Below are 21,858 nucleotides of genomic sequence, written 5' to 3' on the forward strand. Positions count from 1 at the left end.
TCCACTTCTAGGAATTTACCCTAAGAATGCAGCACTCCAGTGTGAAAAAGACAGATGCACCCCTATGTTTATCGCTGCACTGTTTACAATAGCTAAGATATGGAAGCAACCTAGATGTCCATCAGTAGGTGAATGGATAAAGAAGATGTGGTACATATACACAATGGAATATTATGCAGCCATAAGAAAAAAACAGATCCTACCATTCGCAACAACATGGATGGAGCTAGAGGGTATTATGCTCAGTGAAATAAGCCAAGCAGAGAAAGACAAGTACCAAATGATTTCACTCATATGTGGAGTATAAGAACAAAGGAAAACTGAAGGAACAAAACAGCAGCAGAATTACAGAACCCAAGAATGGACTAATAGTTACCAAAGGGAAAGGGACTGGGGACTATGGGTGGGAAGGAGGGATAAGGGTGGGGAAAAAGAAAGAGGGCACTACGATTAGCATGTATAGTGCGTGGGGGGCATGGGGAGGGCTGCTCAACACAGAGAAGACAAGTAGTGATTTTACAGCATCTTACTACACAGATGGACAGTGACTGTGAAAGGGTATGTGGGGGGACTTGGTGAAGGGGGGAACCCAGTAAACATAATGTTCTTTCTGTAATTGTAGATTAATGATACCAAAATAAAAAAAAAAAGAGATTAAAGAGACCTAACACCAAAAACAATACATGCGTCTTGATTGGGTATAAGGTAAACAAATAACTAAACAAACAAAAACTAAAAAAAAAAAAAAAAGATATTTTAGGGAACCACTGGAGATATCTGAAGAAGAAATGTTTGAGGGGATATTAGTGAATTGTTGATTATCATAAATTTGATATGTCACTGTTATTGTTGGAAAATGTTATTTATACTTAGGAGATGCACACCAAATATTATGGGTAAAATGTCAGAATGTCCCCAACTTATTTTAAAATGATTCAGGGAAAAAAATTGTGTGTGTATGTATGTGTATTTTGAAAGATAAAGCAAATATGACAAAATATAAATAACTGGTGATTTTAGGTGATGGTTATATGGGGTTCACTGGAATATTCTTTCAGCTTTACTGTACATTGGGAAAATTTTCAAAGATAAAAGAAATTATCAATTGTTTTTAAAAATAGCATTTAAGAAAAATTTCCAGTACCAAAGAACATGCATCTCCATATTTAATGGGCTCATTTTATATCTAGAATAAAGAGTAAAACTGAATCTCACTAAGATATATTTTCACAAGTTTCCAGGACGCGGAACAAAGAAAAGACCTTAAAGGGCTCCAAAGAGTAAAAACAGAACAAACAAGAGTCCAGGAATGAAAATGGCTTTGGATTTCTAAAGAATATTCAAAGCCAGAAGTTATAACTTCAAAATTCGGAGGGAAAATAATTTCAAGCCTTGCCAAAGAATCAACATACTGGTGAAAAAGTCCTTTTCCAGTATACCAGAATTCACAAATTTAACACATGTATCCCTTCTTACATGCCACCTGTATCAAAAATCAATTTTGATATTTGGAGTTTTCTTGGAGTAAACAAAGAAATGGGAAGGCATGAAATCAAATAAAAACAGAGAAGAGCACAGAATTTTTTTAAAAGGCAAATTTTAAAATAGTTGTGTAAGTACAGCTGGCAGGGAAGAACAAAGGATTGTAGAGGGGCTACCTTTAAATACAGGAAACTGATAGATTCAGTTGTTGACAAAACAAACATTTATTTTCTGCCAGACTATGAGGATGAATTAGGGAAGATATATGGACCATCAGGTGTCACCCTCCCTTATTTAAAAAAGGTAGTATTAATTACATAGAAAACAAGGTTGTACAATGACATAAACATGATTCATAGCTTAGTTACAAATAAAATCCATTATAAAGAATAAATAAATAAGCCACAGCTTAGGAAAACATACTTAAATATTTATCTGTTAAAGAACTAGCACCCAAAATATAAAGATCTTTTAAAAATCACTAACAAAAAAACTAAATGATCCCAGAGAAAAGAAACCATTAAACAAGCAGGAAGATATCTGTTGTATAATAAAGAATATGTCTACTCTTTATCCCAGGTTCCTAGAACAGAGTTTCCAAAACCCTTGAATTTCCCAAGGGGTAGAAGTGTCATTGTTACTGGATCACACATTGAGTTCATACTGAGGTGAGCCCTGTCTGTGGGAGAGGAGGAGTGGAGGTGGGGATGGAGTTCAATCATGTGGCCAATGATTAAACATTCATGCTCACATAATGAAACCCAATAAAAACTCTGGACACTAAAGCTAAGTGGAGCTACCTGGTTGGTTCCTGGTTGAACACACTGAGGTGCCAGTAAGTAACACACCCTGATTCCACAGGAAAAAGGCACAGAAGCTGTGTTTGGGTTCCTTCCAGACTTTGCTTATGCATCTCTTCATTGAACTATTCCTGACTTGCATCCTTTTGTTTATCATAAAACTTTAATTGAGAGTACAGTGTTTTCCTGATTTCTATGTCATCATAGCAAACTATTAAGTCTGGTAGAGAGGGAAGTCATGATGACTGCTGCCAATAATCAGGTTTGTAGGCAGTTGGTCTGAAATAGGGGCAGATAAACTTAGTGAACTAAAACCTGTGGAGTCTAACACTAACTCTGGGTGGTTAGTGCCAGAACTGAACTGCAGTACACCAGCTGGGGTTGAAAGGAAATAACATCCCATATGCATGGATTAGAAGACACAATAGTGTTAAGATGGCAATACTTCCCAAAGAAATCTACAGATTCAATGCAATCTATGTCAAAATTTCAATGATCATTCAGAGAAACAGAAAACCAGTCTTCAAATTTGTATGGAATGGGCCCTGAATAGTCAAAACATTGAAAAACAAAGTAGGAAGACTCACCCCTATTTCCAAAATTTAGTCAAAAAGCTACATAAATCAAAACAGTGTGATGCTAGCATACAGACAAATATATTGACTAATGAAATAGAACTGGGAATTGAGAAATAAACCCAAACATCTACAGCCAATTGATTTTTGACAAGGAAAACTCCATTCATTGGGGAAATAAAAGTCTCTTCAACAAATGCTGTTGGGACAACTGCATAAATATGTGCAAAAGAATGAAGTCAGTCACTTTATATTAAAAAATTAACTAAAAAATGGAACAATAATCTAAATATAAAAGCTAAACCATACAGCTCCTTCAAGAATACATAGGGTTCTTGTAAATCTACATAACCTTGGAATTGGCAGTAGATTCTTGGATTTGGCACCAAAACCTCAAGCAATGAAAGAAAAAAAATACATAAATTTTAATTAAAGTTAAAAATTTTGTGATGCAAATGTTTTCATGGGGCAAATAAAAGTTGTGAAACCAGAGAGAGCTGACTGATGCACAACATTGTGATACAGGCTAAATACCACTGAACTACAGTAAATACCACTGGATTGTCCATCTTAACATGGTTAAGTATATTACGTGAATTTCACCTACATTTTATAAAAAATTGAAAAAGAAAAGCAGTCAAAAGGAAACTCATGTAAAAAGATGTTTACTTTCATTAGTAATCAAGATATTATAAATCAAAACTATACTGAGGTATCTATATATACATCAGATAGATAGTGGGACAATTCCAAATACTGGCGAAGATGTGGGACAGTAGGCAAATATACACTATTGGAGGTAGGAACTCACACAACCACTTTGAAAGTTGCATGTTATCTAGGACAATATGCATATTCCCTATGACTTAGAAATTTCACAACTAGGAAAAATATATACTAGAATGTTCATATTAACAGTTTTTAATAAGAGCAAAAAGCTAGAAATCCCAATATCCACAAAATATACATTGGATAAAGTAAACCATGATATATCACCCAGTCTATCTACTAGCATACAGCAATGAAAATAAGACACATTTGTTTCATATGAATTAATTTAAATAACAGTATTAAACAAAGATTAAAGGAATACATATCAGATGAGTTAAGTTATATAAAGTTTAAAAGCAGGCAAAATTATAAAACATTCTTTAGGGAGTCAAAGTTGATAAAATAAAATTTTATTTTTTATTTTATTCATTTGTTGTTACTTATTTACAATTACTAATTATTTGATTATTATTATAATAGCATTTTCACAAAAGTCTGGGCACCCCAATATCCACAAAAAGTGTGGATACACATTGAGGATACACACTATTTAATGGTTACTACTCAGTGGGGAATGAAGAAGATAAACTTTGTTTGGAGAGGTAGAGGAGGGCTTTGAGGTAATAAAAATTTTTTAAACTGCATCGTGACTATATGGGTATTATCATATAACCTGGAATATATTTCATACATGCCTGAATATAAAAAATATTTTTCTTAAAGCTTAAAATTAAAAAAAAGAAACAGAGACAACATTGCTCAATTTATCTGATGAAACTAGTATAACCATGATACCACATAAGAAAATGACTACATGAGAGAGAATATTAAGCTAACTGATGAACACAGTTGAAAACCAAGTTCTAGCAACCAGTAATAAAATTCTAGAATACAATAATAAAAAAACATTATGACTAAGTGATTTTATTCAAGACATACAAGATTATTTCAACAGTAAAAAAATCTATTAATGTAATTAACTATATTAACAGATTTAAGAGAAAAACACAATTATCTCCAATGGACAGAGAGAATTTTATAAAATTCAACATCTAATTATTAAAAAGAAAACAGCTTTTAACAACTTGTGAATAGAAGGAAATTTCCTTATACTTATGAATGGTACTTACAAAACACAGGAAAGAACATTCCAAGTAATGAAAACAGTTAAGTGCATGTCCTTACAAGTTGTAGCAAGTAAAATAACTAAGCACTGAAAAGCAAAAAAACAAACTGATGTTTGCAGATTTTACGATTGCCTACAAGGAAAAAATCCAAAAGATCATTAGATTTAATAAGAAATTTCACAGAACTGTCAGAAATAAATGAGAAAACAAAGGCCACTGCATCTCTATACATCAACAAAATAAGAAAAATACATTATTTTTAAATAGCATCAATGCAAAGTATACTTAGAAATGTATACTATGCAGATAGAATTAGAAAGTGAACTGAAACAACATTAATGCCTAAATAAATGAAAATGTCATTTCCTATTAAAAGGAATCATTAATTTTGTAAAGATATCAATTCTCCTTAGAGTGGTCTATATATTTAATGCAATTATAACCAAGGTCACAAGATTTTCATGGGCCTTGACGATTCTCTAATTTATATAGAGGACTAAGGGATTAATACATTCCTTAAAAATAAGCTGGAGGACTATTTACAATAGCCAAGAAATGGAACCAACCTAAGTGTTCATCAGTAAATGAATGGATAAAGAAGACGTGGTATATATACACAATGGAATTTTATTCAGCCATAAGAAAACAAATCCTACCATGTGCAACAACATGGATGGAGCTAGAAGGTATTACGCTCAGGGAAATAAGCCAGACAGAGAAAGGCAAGTACCAAATGATTTCACTCATCTGTGGAGTATAAGAACAAAGAAAAAACTGAAGGAACAAAACAGCAGCAGAAACACAGAACCCAAGAATGGACTAACAGTTACCAAAGAGAAAGGGACTGGGGAGGATGGGTGGGAAGGGAGGGATAAGGTGGGGGGAAAGGGGGCATTATGATTAGCATGTATAATGTGGGGGAGGGAGGGCTGTGCAACACAGAGAAGACAAGTAGTGATTCTATGCCATCTTACTACGCAGATGGACAGTGACTGTGAAGGGGTATGTGGGGGGGACTTGGCGATGGGGGGAGTCTAGTAAACATAATGTTCCTCATGTAACTGTAGATTAATGATAACAAAATAAAAATAAATAAGTACCACACACACACACAAAAAATAAGCTGGAGGGACTTATAATAAAACATTCGTCATTAGTTGACTGTGGCATTAGCACAGGGATTAAAAAAACAGAACTATGGCATAGAAGACAGACCCAGGTATATACTCACACACACAGAAACTTATGATCTGACAATCCTGGTACTACACCAGTGAAGAAAAGACTCTTCAAGAAAAGGTGCTATAATAATCAAACATCCATAAAAACAGGATCATATCTGTATCTCATCATATGCAAGTTCTAATTAGCTTTAAAACTCTTCTTAGAAAACTTTTTGCTAGTTATCAATTTATTGCCTCTAAGCTCCAAATTCATCCTTCACTGCCTACTCTGTGAAAGATGGCAATACTTAAATATGAGCTATTTAAATATTTTTCCTTTGCCAGCACAATGTGAGGTTTTGTCAGTAAAAGGTATTAGGAAGACATTACAGGAGAAGTATTCTCACCTGGTTCTGGTGCTTGCCTGTTAGGTTCTCCAGAGCACAGGTCCATCTCCTGCAGCACACACAGCTTCCTCACTTCCCAGCTCCTGCAACCTGGGCGGCTTTACCAGGCTCCTATAGTGTAAACAAACAACTTCTCCAGCTCCTGGCTTCTAATGTGCAAGGCAGCCAGCAGCATCTGTCAGACAGCTTCCTCTGGCAGTTTTGTAGTAAATACTTCTGGTAAGACATCTCCCATACAGGACAGGTTTCTGGTAAATTCCAGAGGAGAGATTTCCAGCAAGTTCTGCTGGCACAGCACTACAGTATGGATAGGACCATGGTGAGGCAAGCAAGATATCTAGGACACAAAATTTAAGCAAGGACTTACTCTCAGATGCCACCCTGCAATGGTCTTACCCTAAGAATCAGAACCTGCTTAAGAATGACACCTAGGGTGCAAATTTTGAGGTATTTGCTCACAAGTCATCAAAATGTAGAGTTGACACCTCAGAGTGCTTCCTTACATTCTGCACCCCTGGCACCTTACTTGCCTCACCTCAGCCCTGAGCAACACCACAGCAACTACTTTGTTAAGCAGTGAGCCACAACTGTGCCCTGTCCAACAAGGTCTGGCTCTAGGCCCTAGGCTTCCTTGGGTGCTCTGTTTAACCAGTAGGAGTTGTGACTGCTCTTTATATATGCAGTTCTTATCGTCTTTAGTGTTCTCTGCTTCTCACTAGCCAATCCTTCATTACACCAATCCCATTACAGTTAATAATTCTTTACAGTGAATTTTCCCTGTTTAAATTACTGCATGTTTTGTCTCTTCACTGGATCCTGAAAGCAACAGAATTGGTTTCTGAAGTTCTCCCAGGAGACAGGCCTATAAAGATGGGATTTGAAGATTAGTTTGGTCATATCTTTTAGCCACTTTTGCACTGAGCTGTTCTATTCTTTTCCAAATGTTTACTAATTCTTTGAGCTTGACTACAGCACACAGCTCCCTGTCAGTGGAATTTCTGATGCTAAAAATCCATGGCATGCAATAGGATCACAATTAATCAATCTGTGGTTGATTATGATGAAGTGCCAACTCAAGCATGTGCCTTGGCAGCCAAGCAGCTGCTGTATTTGACCATTATGGCAGTAATGACTTGTAAGGACTTTGGTGTAAGATGGATTCATCTGAGCTCAACTAGTGCTTACAAAGAACAAGATCAGGCCTGTCAACTCTTAAAAAGTCAGTCTTGAGAACCAGAGTACTTCAGTGAAACTCCTAGACAAATCTCCATTTTCTGAAGTCATTGGGCTGATAATGCTGAAAATCAAACATAAAATTGTGCAGGTTGCTGACATGGTAACAGCTGAATTCAGTCTTGCCATGTTTTTCATACAAAAGTTAGAGGACTGATTGGTAAAGAATGAGATCCTTAAACATGAATCTGAGATATCTAGTGGGAACCCAGATGAAACTGACAATCCTGAAGCTCCCAAGTTGCTTTGGGCTCTCTTACCGGTGGAAGTAACTTGCAATCGAGTGTCTGGGAAACCAGCTTTCCTCTGATTGAAAACCCTATGAAAACATCACTTGCAGCAATACCGTTGAAAGGGCATGCTCAGTCTCCTCAAGATCCACCAGAACCATTCTGTTGCCACTACACCCATAATGACGGTACAATCTCAGCATGTTCCAGGGGGACAGGTTCATACCATGAGCCAGGAAGAAATCACTTACTATTAGTTTGCTAGGGCTGCCACCAGACTGGGTTGTATAAACAACAGAAATTTGTTTGTTCACAATTCTGGAGAAGTCCAAGATAAAGGTGTTAGCAGTTTTGGTTTCTTTTGATGTCTCTCACTGGCTTGCAGATAAGCCACTTGCTCACTGTCCTCACCAGATCTTTCATGTGTGTGTGAGCATTCCTGCTGTCTCTTTGTATATCTAAATTTCCTCTCATATAAAGATACAGACTGCTTTAGGACCCACACTAACTGCCCCATTTTAACATAATCATCTATTTAAAAGCTCTATATTCTAAGGTACTGGGAGACTGTAGCTTCAACACACAAATTTTCGGAGGACACAATTCATCACATAATATTCACTAAGACAAGAGTTGTCAGAGCAGAGTGACACTGCTCTAACTATATTTTTTGTATAGTTTTAAATTTGGAACCATGTTAAATGTTTTACAGTCATATAATCAAATCAACAAGAATGGATTAATAATTTAAAGACCTAGCAGGACACAAATGAACTTAAACATATTTCAAATGATTAACATAACCACACTGAAGGAGGGGATAAGAAATTAACCCCAGTAAATCTGAACACAGTATTTTAATTATGCACCCTTATTCTAAAGACAAAGAGAACTACAAAAACATAATGAGTTCCACTTAGGCTTGATATTTACTATAGTATAGATTAGCAATTCTAAAACTGGTTTGCTATATTCTAGAATTGAGCAAATTAGTACATATGAGGGTAATGAGAGCTAGGTTTTTAATTATTGGGGAAGGGAGATACAAGTATGGCACAAGTAAGACAAGAATGACCACTATAGCCCTACCACCCATATCTTGGGTTCTAAATATTCTTTACTTCAAGGAACTGGGCTCTTCAGAGAAACAGTACACTTCAGGCTGAAGCTAAGAGTATCTAGAAACGAACCTGTAACATCTTGCACCAGAAAATAAGGAAATTATGGTGAATGTCAAAAGGACACAGAAGCCAACCTGAATAGGCTCCCACTGGCCAAATCTGGGACCATTTGAATGTGAAAGTAAATAGTAATAGATTATAACCCACTGAATAAAGTAAAAATCTGTGAGTTCAAATTGACCTAACAAATGAACAAGTAAGTGGGGAAGAAGGGAATGCTCTTCCTTACAGTAGAATGCAACTAATTAATACAGACATAATGGATTACCATTTTGAAAACATCACAATAATAATGGATCCAAACAATAACAATGAATGCTACTTTAAGCTGCTTAAAGTAGTAGGTGAAAGATTGGTGAGAAGTTATTTACAGTTTCAAAATATCTCCCCACAAATTATCTATTACTTACAAAGAGACAACTATTACCTTGAACAACAATGAAGAAACATAGTAGATACTACCTACAACATCTGACACTAAATGAGATGGTGCATTTTTTTAGCTACATATATGTATAACAGTAACAATATTATACACAGTAGTAATAGTAGTATAAATTCATTCAGGTACTTGGACTTGATTCCAATGTGTGCAAACATGGGGAGGGAGGTCTTCCCACACATACTTACACCAAGCAATTCTCCAGCAGGGTTTGGAGAACTCAACTCAATTCTGATGCCATCTGCCCAGAGACAGCACCAGATTCCCCAAGTTAAGGGTTCCATCTTACAAGACTGCCCTCCACCCCCTACTTCAGATGCCAGTCACAAGCTCCAGGCAGTTCCCTGTGCTCCTGACCTACCAGCTACAGATTGGAGGTTCCCGTGACCTCCCCCTTAGGTTTGATTTATTTGCTAGAGTGGCTCACAGAACTCAGGAAAACATACTTACCAATTTAATAAAGGGTACCATAAACGATAAAAGTTAACATCCAGGTGAAGAGAGACACAGGGCAAGGTCCCAAATACAGGAGCTTTTGTCCTCATGGAGCTTGGTGCCTGGCTTGGTGGTATGTGGAGGCGTTCTGAGTCCCAGAGCATAGCTCTCCCCAACCGAGAAGCAGGATCCAACTGAGCAGAGAAGGCCATGCAGAGCGAGTGGAGAGAGTGAGTTCTTCTTACGGGTTTTGTGAGGTCTTTATTGCATAGCCATAATTGACTAAATTAGTGGCCATTAGCTGATTCAATCTCCAGCCCCTGCCCCTGGGTGGGGGTCCAAAAGTTCCTCATTAACATGACAAAACACCCATTTCACCTTTAAGACTGCAGTGTTTTCAGGAACTGTGAATGAAGACCAAATATATGTACATGGGAAATACATACTTGGTCATCAGAATGACCAAGTATGTATTTCTCACAACTCATTATATCACACTACCTTAACCAATTATCAAAGTCAACATCATTTATCTCCTGATAGGATGCACTGAGGATACAGTCACTTCTCTGGTGTTCCTGTCACAAAATTCATAAAATCTGAATCTAAGTATAAGAAACCATAAGACAAACCTTAACTAAAAGACATTCTACAAAGCAATGGGCATATCTTCTTCACAGTTAAGGTTATGAAACACAAAGAGCAAGCAACTCTTCCAGATTAAAGAAGGCTAAAAAGAGACATAACTAAATTAGATGTATAATCCTAGACTGTATCCAGGATACTGTGTGGGGAAGAAAGGGTGAGAACAGGGTGAACTGCTGTGGGTAAAACTGCAGTTATTTCCAGAATCTCTTGCCTAGCCTTGGTGCATCTCTATATCAATCGGTGTGTCCTAGGAGTGGAGAAAAGTAGTCCATCTCCATATCAATAGGTCGGCATATCTGAACCTGAGAGGTTGGGTGGGGTCCCTTTGCAGTCCTGAGACACAGGCCAGCAGAAGTGGACTTCTTGTAAGCAATACATGGGCTTCTCCCACTTTATTTCTCCCTTTGACTGATTTCAGTTTCAAAGGTATTTTGCCCTGGGCTGGGAGAGCATTTTCCCCTCAGAGATACATCTGGAGGTAGTCAGCAGGACCTCTGAACCTGAAATGTCTTCATAGGTGTGACCTTTGGGTGGGCTGCCCCTAGAGATGGTGGGGAGATACCTGGAACCACCAAGTCCGCGGATACTGGGGAGGTCCCAGTGGCTGCAGTGGTAGAGGTCTGTAGCTTCACCCGGGAGCCTGTCTGTGGGGCTTCCAACTGGGGAGACCCTAGTGGGGACTTGGTCTAGGGTAAAGCACCTCCAGGAGGGGTAGGGCCTTCCTCAGAATTGACGAGGGCTGGAGACACCGGAAGCTGTGGAATTAGCCCTCTGTGAGACAGAACACTGCTTAGAGGCCCTAAGTGTCTGGGTAGCAGCTAGGATTGTGGTATGTCTGTTTCTCGAGATAGTAGAAAGGGTTATCGAGGAGACAGACATACTTTGGATTGGCTTGGAGATGCTGGGTGATGACCTATGGGATGGCCTTAAGAAAGAGAGAGTTATTGAGGAGACAGGTCATGCTCCTGGAAGATAATTTACTAGTGAGAAAGGAGGAAGCAGGAGAATCTGTATTGCAGGAGGCTGTGGGGGAGGGGGAGGAAAGAGCAATGCCTTCAGCCCAGGAGATGGCAGAGATGTCGGGAGAGGATGTAGGGGTGGGGCTGAGGGCCAATCTGTTACTAAGGCCACCACACAAGGCGCTAGCCTCTTCCATATTAAAGGCCTGCCAGGTTGTAATTAAGAAAATAAAAACACAACTGAGGGCTCCTCAGGGGGAGGTGCCGCCCCCCTCCCCAGGTTGTGGAGCACTCCATGCTCTTCCCATATACCCAGGTTGAACTGGTAGACATGAGCATCTGGTATTGGCAGAAGCCATTGAAACCTCTGCCTACATGGCTTTTGCGTCTCTGGAATATGAGGGTGGAAAACATTGTTGTCAGGTTCTGAAATGGGTAGACTAGCTTTCTGACAACTCACCCTTCCCTCCAGCAGTGGTTGCAAAGTGCCTGTCACACCTCAGGGAATCAGATGCTTTTGGATTGGCTGACAGCAGCCATCAAGGCAGTTTGGCCTAATCAACATGATTTACCATACTTACCCACTAGCTGGAAAACATATGCAGAGCACCAGCAGGTGTTACAGGAGCTGTGCATAAAAAACATCATCTATAATATGGACTCCCAGGCCCCCAATGAAGAGTTGTTCACTGTAGGAATGAGAAATCTGGTGCTCCATACTACCAAGGGTAGTCCCCAGCTACCCTTGGGTCCCTACTGACTATTCTTGTCCCCCACATAGGGCAACCCGTAAGTGAGGCTACTCGTACTTTGGCAGATCTAGGGGAGGTTGAAACAATAAGAGCACGGCAGGAAGTATGGGCTACGACTGAAAGGAGAGGTGCAAAGGGCTCCATGAAGGTCTCGAGGACCCAGATGTGGGTTGACTTGCTAAAGGCCAGGTTGGTGAAAGAAAAACTTGATGGACAGCCCAACAGGATCATGTTAGAACTGTGGCACCAATTAAAGCCAGAGCATCAGTTTGAGCTGCTGAGGTCCAGGACACAAAAACTGGAGGCAAAGCCCCATGCCCAGCCTGTGTCCCTGCAAGACTTCCTCAGGGGCAGTACTCAGGATCCGCCTGGGCTCTTATCCCCACAGGAGGACAACTGGGTGTCACATTTGAGTTAGAAGGGGTATCAAGGCCCCCACCTTGAGGGACATGGTAGGGACTGGCAGCCACTTGTAGGGACTGGCAGCTCATTGGTTCCCTGTGAATGTACAATGTGTCCTGGCACTGGTGGACACAGGAGCTGAATGTTCTCTGATTCATGGCAACCCTGAGCATTTTCCTGGGACCCCTGCTGTGAGAGATGGCTGTCGGGGTAGGGCAATTAGAGTGAAGAAAGCTCAAATCCCATTAGGGATAGGATGCTTACCCCCAAAGGAGTATACCATGTACATTTTTCCCATCCATGAATATATTTTGGGGGTAGATACCCTGCAGGGCTTGCAGTTACAGACCACTGCAGGTGAGTGCTGACTGAGGGTATGTGTGGTAAAGGCAGTTCTGAGGGGACATGCTCAGCACCCACCTGTAGCTCTGCCTGTACCTCAGCAGGTGACAAATACTAAGCAGTATACAGTGCCTGGGCGGGGGGTGGGGCGGTGCACAAGGAAACTGGAGAAACTCTACAGAAGTTGGAGAAGGTAGGCATCATAAAGCCCACTCACAATCCTTTTACTTCAACTGGTGTGGCCAGTGAAAAAGCCAGATGGCTCTCTGCACATGACCGTGGATTACAGGGAATTGAATAAAGTCACACTCCATTTATATGCTGCTGTCCCCTCTATAGCAGCCCTTATGGATACCCTCAGACATGAATTAGGGACGTATCATTATGTTGTGGACCTTGCTAATGCTTTCTTCTCTATTGACAGCACAGGAAAGTCAGGAAGAGTTTCCTTCATGTGGGAAGGCCAGTGGTGGGGGTTCACTGTCCTTCCACAGGGATACCTCCACAGTCCTACCATTGTCATGGACTTGTGGCCCAAGAGTTGGCCACATGAAAGAAACTGCTAAGAATGAAGCTGTATCATACACTGATGATATCGTGCTCACATCTGATTCTCTTTCAGATTTAGGAGGGAACATCTAACAGAAAGGATGGGCTGTGAACACACCAAGGTTCAGGGACCTGGTTTGTAAAGTTCTTGGGGATTGTCTGGTCAGATAAAACTAAAGTTATCCCATTAAAACCACAATGAGATATCACCTCACACCAGTTAGGATGGCCAACATCCAAAAGACAAACAACAACAAATGTTGGCAAGGATGTGGAGAAACCCTCTTACACTCCTGGTGGGAATGTAAACTAGTTAACCATTGTGGAAAGCAGTATGGAGGCTCCTCAAAACACTCAAAATAGAAATACCATTTGACCCAGGAATTCCACTCTTAGGAATTTACCCTAAGAATGCAGCAGCCCAGTTTGAAAAAGATACATGCATTCCTATGTTTATCACAGCACTATTTATAATAGCCAAGAAATGGAAGCAACCTAAGTGTCCATCAGTAGATGAATGAATAAAGAAGATGTGGTACATATACACAATGGAATATTATTCAGCCATAAGGAGAAAACAAATCCTACCATTTGCAACAACATGGATGGAGCTAGAGGGTATTATGCTCAGTGAAATATGCCAGGCAGAGAAAGACAAGTATCAAATGATTTCATTCATCTGTGGAGTATAAGAACAAAGAAAAAACTGAAGGAAAAAAACAGCAGCAGATTCACAGAACCCAAGAATAGACTAACAGTTACGAAAGGGAAAGGGACTGGGGAAGATGGGTGGGAAGGGAGGGATAAGGGGGAAAACAGGGCATTACGATTAGCACACATAATATAGGGGGAGGGGACACGGGAAAGGCAGTATATACAGAGAAAACAAGTAATGATTCTACACCATCTTACTATGCTGATGGACAGTGACTGTAATGGGGTATGTGGGGGGGGACTTAATAATAGGGGAGTATAGTAACCATAATGTTGTTAAAGTAATTGTACATTAACGATATCAAAAGAAAAAAAAAACTAAAGTTATCCCAGAAGCAGTCATAGACAAGGTCCAGGCTTTCCTTACCTCTACCACTGTGACAGTATTACAAGAGTTTTGGGGTCTTTTGAGCTACTGGAGAGTGTTTATCCTGTATGTGGCAAAAATTCTGAAGCCCTTATACTGGTTGGTATGAAAGGGCATCAGGTGGGACTGGGATGAAACATGTGCAACTGCTTTTACTGCTGGGAAGCAAGCAGTAAAGGCCATAGAGTCCTTGAGTGCAATGGACTCATCAAAGCCCTGTGAGCTAGATGTTCATGTAACTGAAGATGGTTATGGATGGGTCCTTTAGCAGCAGCTTGAAAGGACACACCAACCTATTGGATTCTGGTCACAACTATGGTAAGGAGTAGAGATCTGGTACATGTTGATAGAGAAGCAACTGGCTGCTGTGTACCATGCCTTCCTGGCTACAGAGCCCATCACCAGAACAGCTCCAACCAATATAATAACCACCTGTCCCATTGCGGGTGGGTGCAAGACTGGACCCAAAGGCCACAGAGTGGCGTGGCACAGAAACCTACACTGGCTAAATGGGGTGCATACTTACAGTGGTGTAGTGGCCTCTCCAATAGGCCCATAAGTGGAGAACTCCAGCACTTATTGGGGCCAGCGACATATTCCAGTAGAAAGCAGGAAGAACTTGCTTTTGAGCCACTGGTAACCGAGAGTCCTTATCAGGAGGGAAAAGTCCCTATACCTGAAGATCCTTGGTATACAAATGGCTCCAGTCATGGGCAGCCCCTCAAGTGGAGGGCTGTAGCTTTCCATTCTAAGACTGAGACAATATGGATGGAGGATGAAGAGGGGAAGAGCAGTCATTGGGCTCAGTTGTGGGCATATGGCTCATGATCGCCCAGGAGCCCTCCCCTATAGTTGTCTGCACTGACAGCTGGGCTATCTATTGGAGCTTGACCCTGTGGCTAGCAACACAGTACCATGACAACTGGATGGTTGGTCACCAGCCCATTTGGAGGCAAGACTTCTGGCAAGACCTATGGGCCTCTGGTCAGACTAAGATAGTTACTGTACATCATGTGACTGGCCAGTTGCCTTTGGCATCCCCAGGTAATGATGAAGCAGACACATTGGCCCAGGCACATTGGCTAGAAGGAAACCCTGCCTCTGATGTAGCCCAGTGATTACATCAACATCTGTTGCATAGGGGACAAAAGACAAGGTGGGCTGTAGCCCGTCAGTGGGGCTTGCCATTGACCTTTGAAGAAGTCAGCAGAGCCTGGAAGGAGTGCCTTTTGTGCTCCAAGAGGGACTTATACCAAATCCCACAGTGACATGGGACAATAGTAAAGGAGCCAATATCCCTTATCAGGTGGCAAACAGACTATATTGGGCCTCTGCCTATATCAGAAGGATATTGGTATGCCATGACTTGTGTGGACACAGCTACTGGACTGCTGGTTGATTTTCCTGCATGTTGTGCAGATCAGAAAATGACCAAAAGGGGACTAGAGCATCTCTTTGCAGCCTACAGCCAGCTGCAGGTGATTAAGAGTGATCAAGACACCCACTTTACTGGACATGTGTTATAAGAATGGGAGCAGCAATTAAGAATAAAGTGGAAGTTCATGTACCATATAACCCTACTGGGGCAGGCATGACAGAGAGGTACAATGGTTTGTTGAAATCTGGCCTGAAGTCAGATACCAATAGTCTATGGGGCTGGTCAGTTCACTTATGGACAGTGCTACGGTGTTTGAATGAGAAGCCCCGAAAAGGAGCCTTGAGCCCTGTGGACATGCTAACACACATTGCTGCCTGTCCTATACAACTCTATGTGCAAGCCAGAGAAGTTATTGAAGCCAGGATATGGCCAGCAGAGCACCATCCTGCTGCCAGCCCCAACTGCATTAAACCATGGAGACACTGTTGAGTGGATGTGGCCCTGGATATTTTGACATATGGACCAGCAATGTCTGGCCCTTCTGGCACTTTGGGGAAAAGGCCTGGAAGCTGGCCTCCTGTGTTCCTAGAGTAATAGCAGAATGGCCTCCGAAGATCACAGTAGTGTACCCCAAATATCCAGGAGGTAAGAGCACCTTACGGGGAAGTTTCGTTTTATCTTTATGGCCAGTGCATGTATCTCCCATAGCCCTACATATTGACCCATCTGTAACTCCCACAGGGAAGCAGGGGTGAAAGTCTGGTATACTAGACCAGGATGAGATCCCTCCTGCCACTGTCCTATCACAGGACCACTCTCTTGCATGCATTGTACCTGATGGATAAGATTTGCCTATGCTGGTGTCATTAAAACATGTATTTTATTGCCCTTAAGGCTATCTACAGTCCCTGTGGACTGGACCCACCATCTGGCCATAGCTGCCGCATGATGATTGCTCTGAACTGCCTGCCTGTTCAGCTACTGACTACCTGTGGAATGGGTGAGCCATGGACTAAATCTGCACAGAGCTTTAAACTTAGCTGAATCCTCCAGCGTGAGGATTATCATGATTTTATTTGCTGTTGTTATATGTCACTAGTCTGGTTAAGTGCTCCAATTTTCTCACACAGGGGTCACTGCAGAAGATGGGGAGCAAGTAGATTGTGAGGCAAGATTTCTGGAGGGGTGGGCTGTAGGTAAAACTGCAATATTTCCAGAATATCTGTCCTGGCCTTAGTGGACCTCCATATCAACAGATGTTTCCAAAGGGTGGAGAGTAGTACATCTCAATTTCAAAAGGTAATTACAAGGGGAAGCAAGGGCATATGTGGACCGGAGAGGATTGGGTGGGGTCCCTTTTTGCAGCTGGGTCATGAATGACATGGGCGAGCAGAAGTGAACTGCTTGTAAGCAATAAATGGGTTTCTTCCACTTTATTTCTCCCTTTGACTGATTTCGGTTTCAAAGGTATTTTGCCCAGGGCTGGGAAAATATTTTCCCCCCAGAGTTACAGTTGCTGTAAGGAACATTACTGGGAGAGGGACATTTTTTTAAAAAGGACCAATAGATAACATTATTGAATAATTATTAACATTTCTTAATTTAATAACTACATGGTGATTATGTAAGTGAATAATCTTGTTCTTAGGAAATATAACAAACTGAAGTGTTTAGGGGTAAAAGGGAAAATGTCTACAACTTATTCTTAAATGGTTCAGATAAAATGTGTGTATTGTCTGTGTGTGTGCATAGAGAGAGAACAGTTTCAAGGGCACACAGGAATTGATAATGCAAATAGGGTAAAATGCAAATCATTGGTGTATCTGAGTAAAGAATACACAAGAATACTTTGTACTGTTCTTGTAACTTTCCTGAAAGTTTGAAATTTCATCAAATTTAAAAGTTACCCAAAACAAGACATATTCTTAAATAATTCTCATGTTAAGTATGAAACTAAATAAAGTAAAATGCAGAGCAATCTACATTAAAAAACACTGGACACAGGAAAATTAATCCAAAAAAGAAAAATTAACAACATTCAACTCCTGTAAAATATAAAACTAAGTTGAATTCCATACTACAACAAAAGATCTGGAAAAAAGCAGGAAATAATTAATGAAGATAAAACTATATAAAATGTGTAAGATTCACAAAACTAAAAGCTCACTTTTGCAAATGAAGACTGCTGAGTAAACGTGTATACTATATGCTTTAGGTTTTCTCCCAAAACACCCTAGAATGACTGGACAATATTTTCATATTAATCGCTGGCAAGGGCACAGATATGTTGACTGTCTTTCTCAAAATCATCCCTTCCCTACTTCCTTGGTACAAGAACTTTTTTTTCATAGCTACAATACTCAGAAAATGAATGATGATTTGCCTAAGCCAGTGGTTCTCAACTCTAATTACAATGACAATTGAGTCACTTTTTAAGAAAATGAATTTAAAAAATTTTTTTATTAGGAAAAATTAAAAGCTTGAATCCCATCTGCAAACCAATTAAATCTTAATGTTTTCCTTTTCACCTTTTTTGAGTTTAAGTCATTACTTCTCAACTGTTACTTCTCAACTGTGGCAGCAAACTAGAATTATCTGGTGATAAAATGATGATACTCAAGTCATATCCCAGACCAATTAAATCAGAACCACTGGAGGTGGGTCTCTGCCATCAGTAGCCAAGATTAAATGAAATAATTAATAATCTGTCCTATTTGTTGCAAGTGTTTTTTTGCACCTTGTGCAGCCATAAGTAACCACATTGACATTGGAAAAGCATCAGATCAAAAACATCTCTATCAGAGACAGCTGTGTATATAGTATGAAGTGAACAAGTCACTGTGAAGTTTAACTTGCAAATATTTACTAACGTTTAAAATATTACTCTGTTGTTCCCTTCTCACTTTTAGTATATACCTAAGAGGCCTAAACAGAGATGTTCAGGGAGCATTGTTTGCCATAGTGATAACTGTATCAAATCCAAATGTTTAAAAACCAGAAACTGATAAAACAGATCATAGTATTCCAAAATACGATCTTACATGAAGCAATTAAAGTGCGGCAGCTCTATATACTTATGTGAACAATTCTCCACACAGAATGTAAAAGCAAGTTTCAGAATGGTAACAGTAACTACCAAGTGACTACTGACAAGGCACTAAGTGAACATGTCAGGTCCTGTTCTAAGGGTTTTACATGAACTAAATCAATCCTTGGACCAACCCTGTAACACTATTACTTTTCACGTTTTGCAGGAAACATTATAACCCTCTTTAGATAGAAATATTTTTAAGTGACAAAACAGTACCACAGAAACATTTACATATGCATGCATTAAATGCATAGGATAAAAGTAAAAAGGATAAATAACTGGTAACAATGGCTACCTTTGGGTACTTTGGGTAGATCCAGGGATTGGGAACTGTGGCCATGTGGGACTTCAGCCCCTCCATAATATGAAACAATATTTTTATGAAAAAAATATATTACTTATATACATAATTATAATTTAACTTAAAATAAAAATTTAAAAAGGGAAACACTAGCACTCAGCCTAAGGAGATGCTCACTGTTTACAATGGCAATAATTTGTAAGTAAACAAAAGGGGCTTGGTGAAAATGGCAACACCATGAGGCCATTATAATTCATGGTAAAGATAAACATGTAAAGATATGAACAGCTGTTCATATGTATTTTGGCATGATAAAGGTGTGGTACAGGTCAGTTACCATAGTATGATCACTTTAAAAAGAGAATTCTATTTGCTCTAACAAGTTGACAGAGGTTGTATTAACTCAATAGGATTACAGAATTTCATCTTTTATTTGTGCTTCTCTTTATTTTCTAAATGTACTATAACAGAATTCTTTTATAATAAAAGCAATAGTGAATATAGTTAGCTATCTTCAGAAAAGAAGGGGCATATTTAACCAGGTATTCAAAGATTTTTTAAAAAATGATCTAAACATGGCACAGGTACAAGCACAGAGAAACAAAGAAAAAGAAAATCCAGATAGACAATACAATCTATTTAAATAATGTAACACCAAGTAGGCAATGCCAATTAATGGAAAAGGAAATAAGTTACTACTGAATAAAAAATACTGCAACAATAAATACTTAATAATGAGGAAAAAACTGAATTTAGAACAGAAAAAACTGAATCACAACAACATGTTTGGACCATGAAACTACACTATGCTGACTTAAGCATTTCCCAATGTATATAAATATCAAATCACTGTGTTGTACACCTGAAACTAATGTGTCAACTATACATAATTAAAAATATACACCAAAAAAAACCCCATATTACAGCATGCTGACTGTATAATACTGCCTTGCATATTTGTAAGTTGCTAAAAGAATAAATCTTGGAAGATGGCAGCATGAGTAGTTTAGAGGAAATCTCCTCCCCAAAACATATATTTATGAAAATACAATAAATACAACTATTTCTAAAAGAGACACCAGTGGATGCAGTACAACAGACAGGATACATCAAATCTGTGAGAACTCAACATCACATGAAGGGGGTAAGATACAAGCCACGGTGAGGAGGGACCCGAACGCTCCCTGACCCCAAAACCCAGTGGGAAGAAAGGAGTTGGAACGGGGAGGGAGTGAAAGCCCAGGACTGCTAAACAACCAGCTCTAGAAATCCCCTCTCGGAACGCAGACACAAGGTGCACGGGGTGCTGGATATTAGAGAAACGGAAAAGCAAAACCTGTGGGCAAGTCCCCGTAACCGGTGCCCCTGAGACAAAAGAAAAGTGAGTGCTTTCTGCAAGTCTTAAAGAGACAGGGACCCCATACCTGGATGAAGTTGTCCCAGCAGCTGGGAATACCAGGGAAACTTAGGCACCCTAAACCCCAGGGAGGCAGTGAAGCTCTGAAGCCCCTCACGGCACTAAGCAGCCTGCCAATTGTTACTCCAACTGGCGCGGACACCGACACACCAGCCCAGTAGCAGGGGAGTGGCAGCGCGCGCCAGGGACAGCAGTGCCAGAAGGGACCGAGAGCAGATCTGTGTACCACAGGAGAGGCTTGTGCTAGCCCACAGCGGCGCGACCGAACAGCACCGGCAGCAGTGAAGTCAGAGGAGCCTGGTAGAAGCCTGTGCAGAAGAGCCCTGCACGCACCTGCAGCGGAGCCAGAGGGAGCAGGCGCGCTCCCAGCAGCCAAACGGAATCCCAGCCCAACGCACAGCCGCCCCGGCCAGACCCAAAGGCCACTGCTACCACACAGCTGCCTGGCAGGGTCACCGCTAGCATGGAGGAACACACCTTGTGTGTGTGCCACTCCCTGTAGGGCTCCATGCTGCTCTGAAGGACACCCCGCCCACAGCAGCTTAGGGGACTAATCCGGTGGCAGCTCCAGGAGTGAGGGTAGCTGTCTAAGGCAGCAGAGAAGGGCAAGGCATCCAGCAAGCAGGAAAGAACTTCCTTCTCCCAGCTGACACACCCGCAACCTGCCTACAGCCACTGCTATCACCATAAAAAGGCAAAAAAATCTGGTCCAGTCCAAGATAGTTACACCTGAGAAAGGATCTGCATAGGCAGACCTAAACAGTCTCCCTGAAAAAGAATTCAAAATAAAAATCATAAACATGCTGACAGAGCTGCAGAGAAATATGCAAGAGTTAAGGGATGAAGTCCGGAGGGATATTACAGATGTCCGGAGGGAGATCACAGATGTCTGGAGGAAGATTACAGAAGGGAAACAAACTCTGGAAGGATTTATAAGCAGAGCCTTGAACCAAGGACACTGTATCCAGCACGATGATCATTTAAATATGAAGGAAGGATTAAACAATTCCCAGACAAGCAAAAGTTGAGGGAATTTGCCTCCCACAAACCACCTCTACAGGGTAGCTTAGAGGGACTGCTCTAGATGGGAGC

General features: G+C 40.5%; 1 protein-coding gene across 14 annotated transcripts in view; it reads right to left on the bottom strand.

The window, feature by feature from the left end:
- Positions 1 to 21,858, bottom strand: part of LOC108401837 (uncharacterized) — a 66,652-nt gene that overhangs the window by 35,703 nt on the left and 9,091 nt on the right. For 8 of the 14 annotated variants that reach the window (XM_073226220.1, XM_073226221.1, XM_073226216.1 and 5 more), the window contains one exon: positions 6,326 to 6,436. The exons of 2 other annotated variants lie outside the window; for them this stretch is intronic. The gene's annotated coding sequence lies outside the window, so the exon portion shown is untranslated. Of the gene's footprint in view, positions 1 to 6,325; positions 6,437 to 9,861; positions 10,041 to 12,034; positions 12,082 to 21,858 lie in introns of all 14 variants that reach the window. 4 more of the 14 variants (XM_073226223.1, XM_073226218.1, XM_073226222.1 and 1 more) reach the window with 2 other exon arrangements.

This window comes from Manis javanica, chromosome 17 (genome assembly GCF_040802235.1).
Source record: "Manis javanica isolate MJ-LG chromosome 17, MJ_LKY, whole genome shotgun sequence".
Classification (NCBI taxonomy): domain Eukaryota; kingdom Metazoa; phylum Chordata; class Mammalia; order Pholidota; family Manidae; genus Manis; species Manis javanica.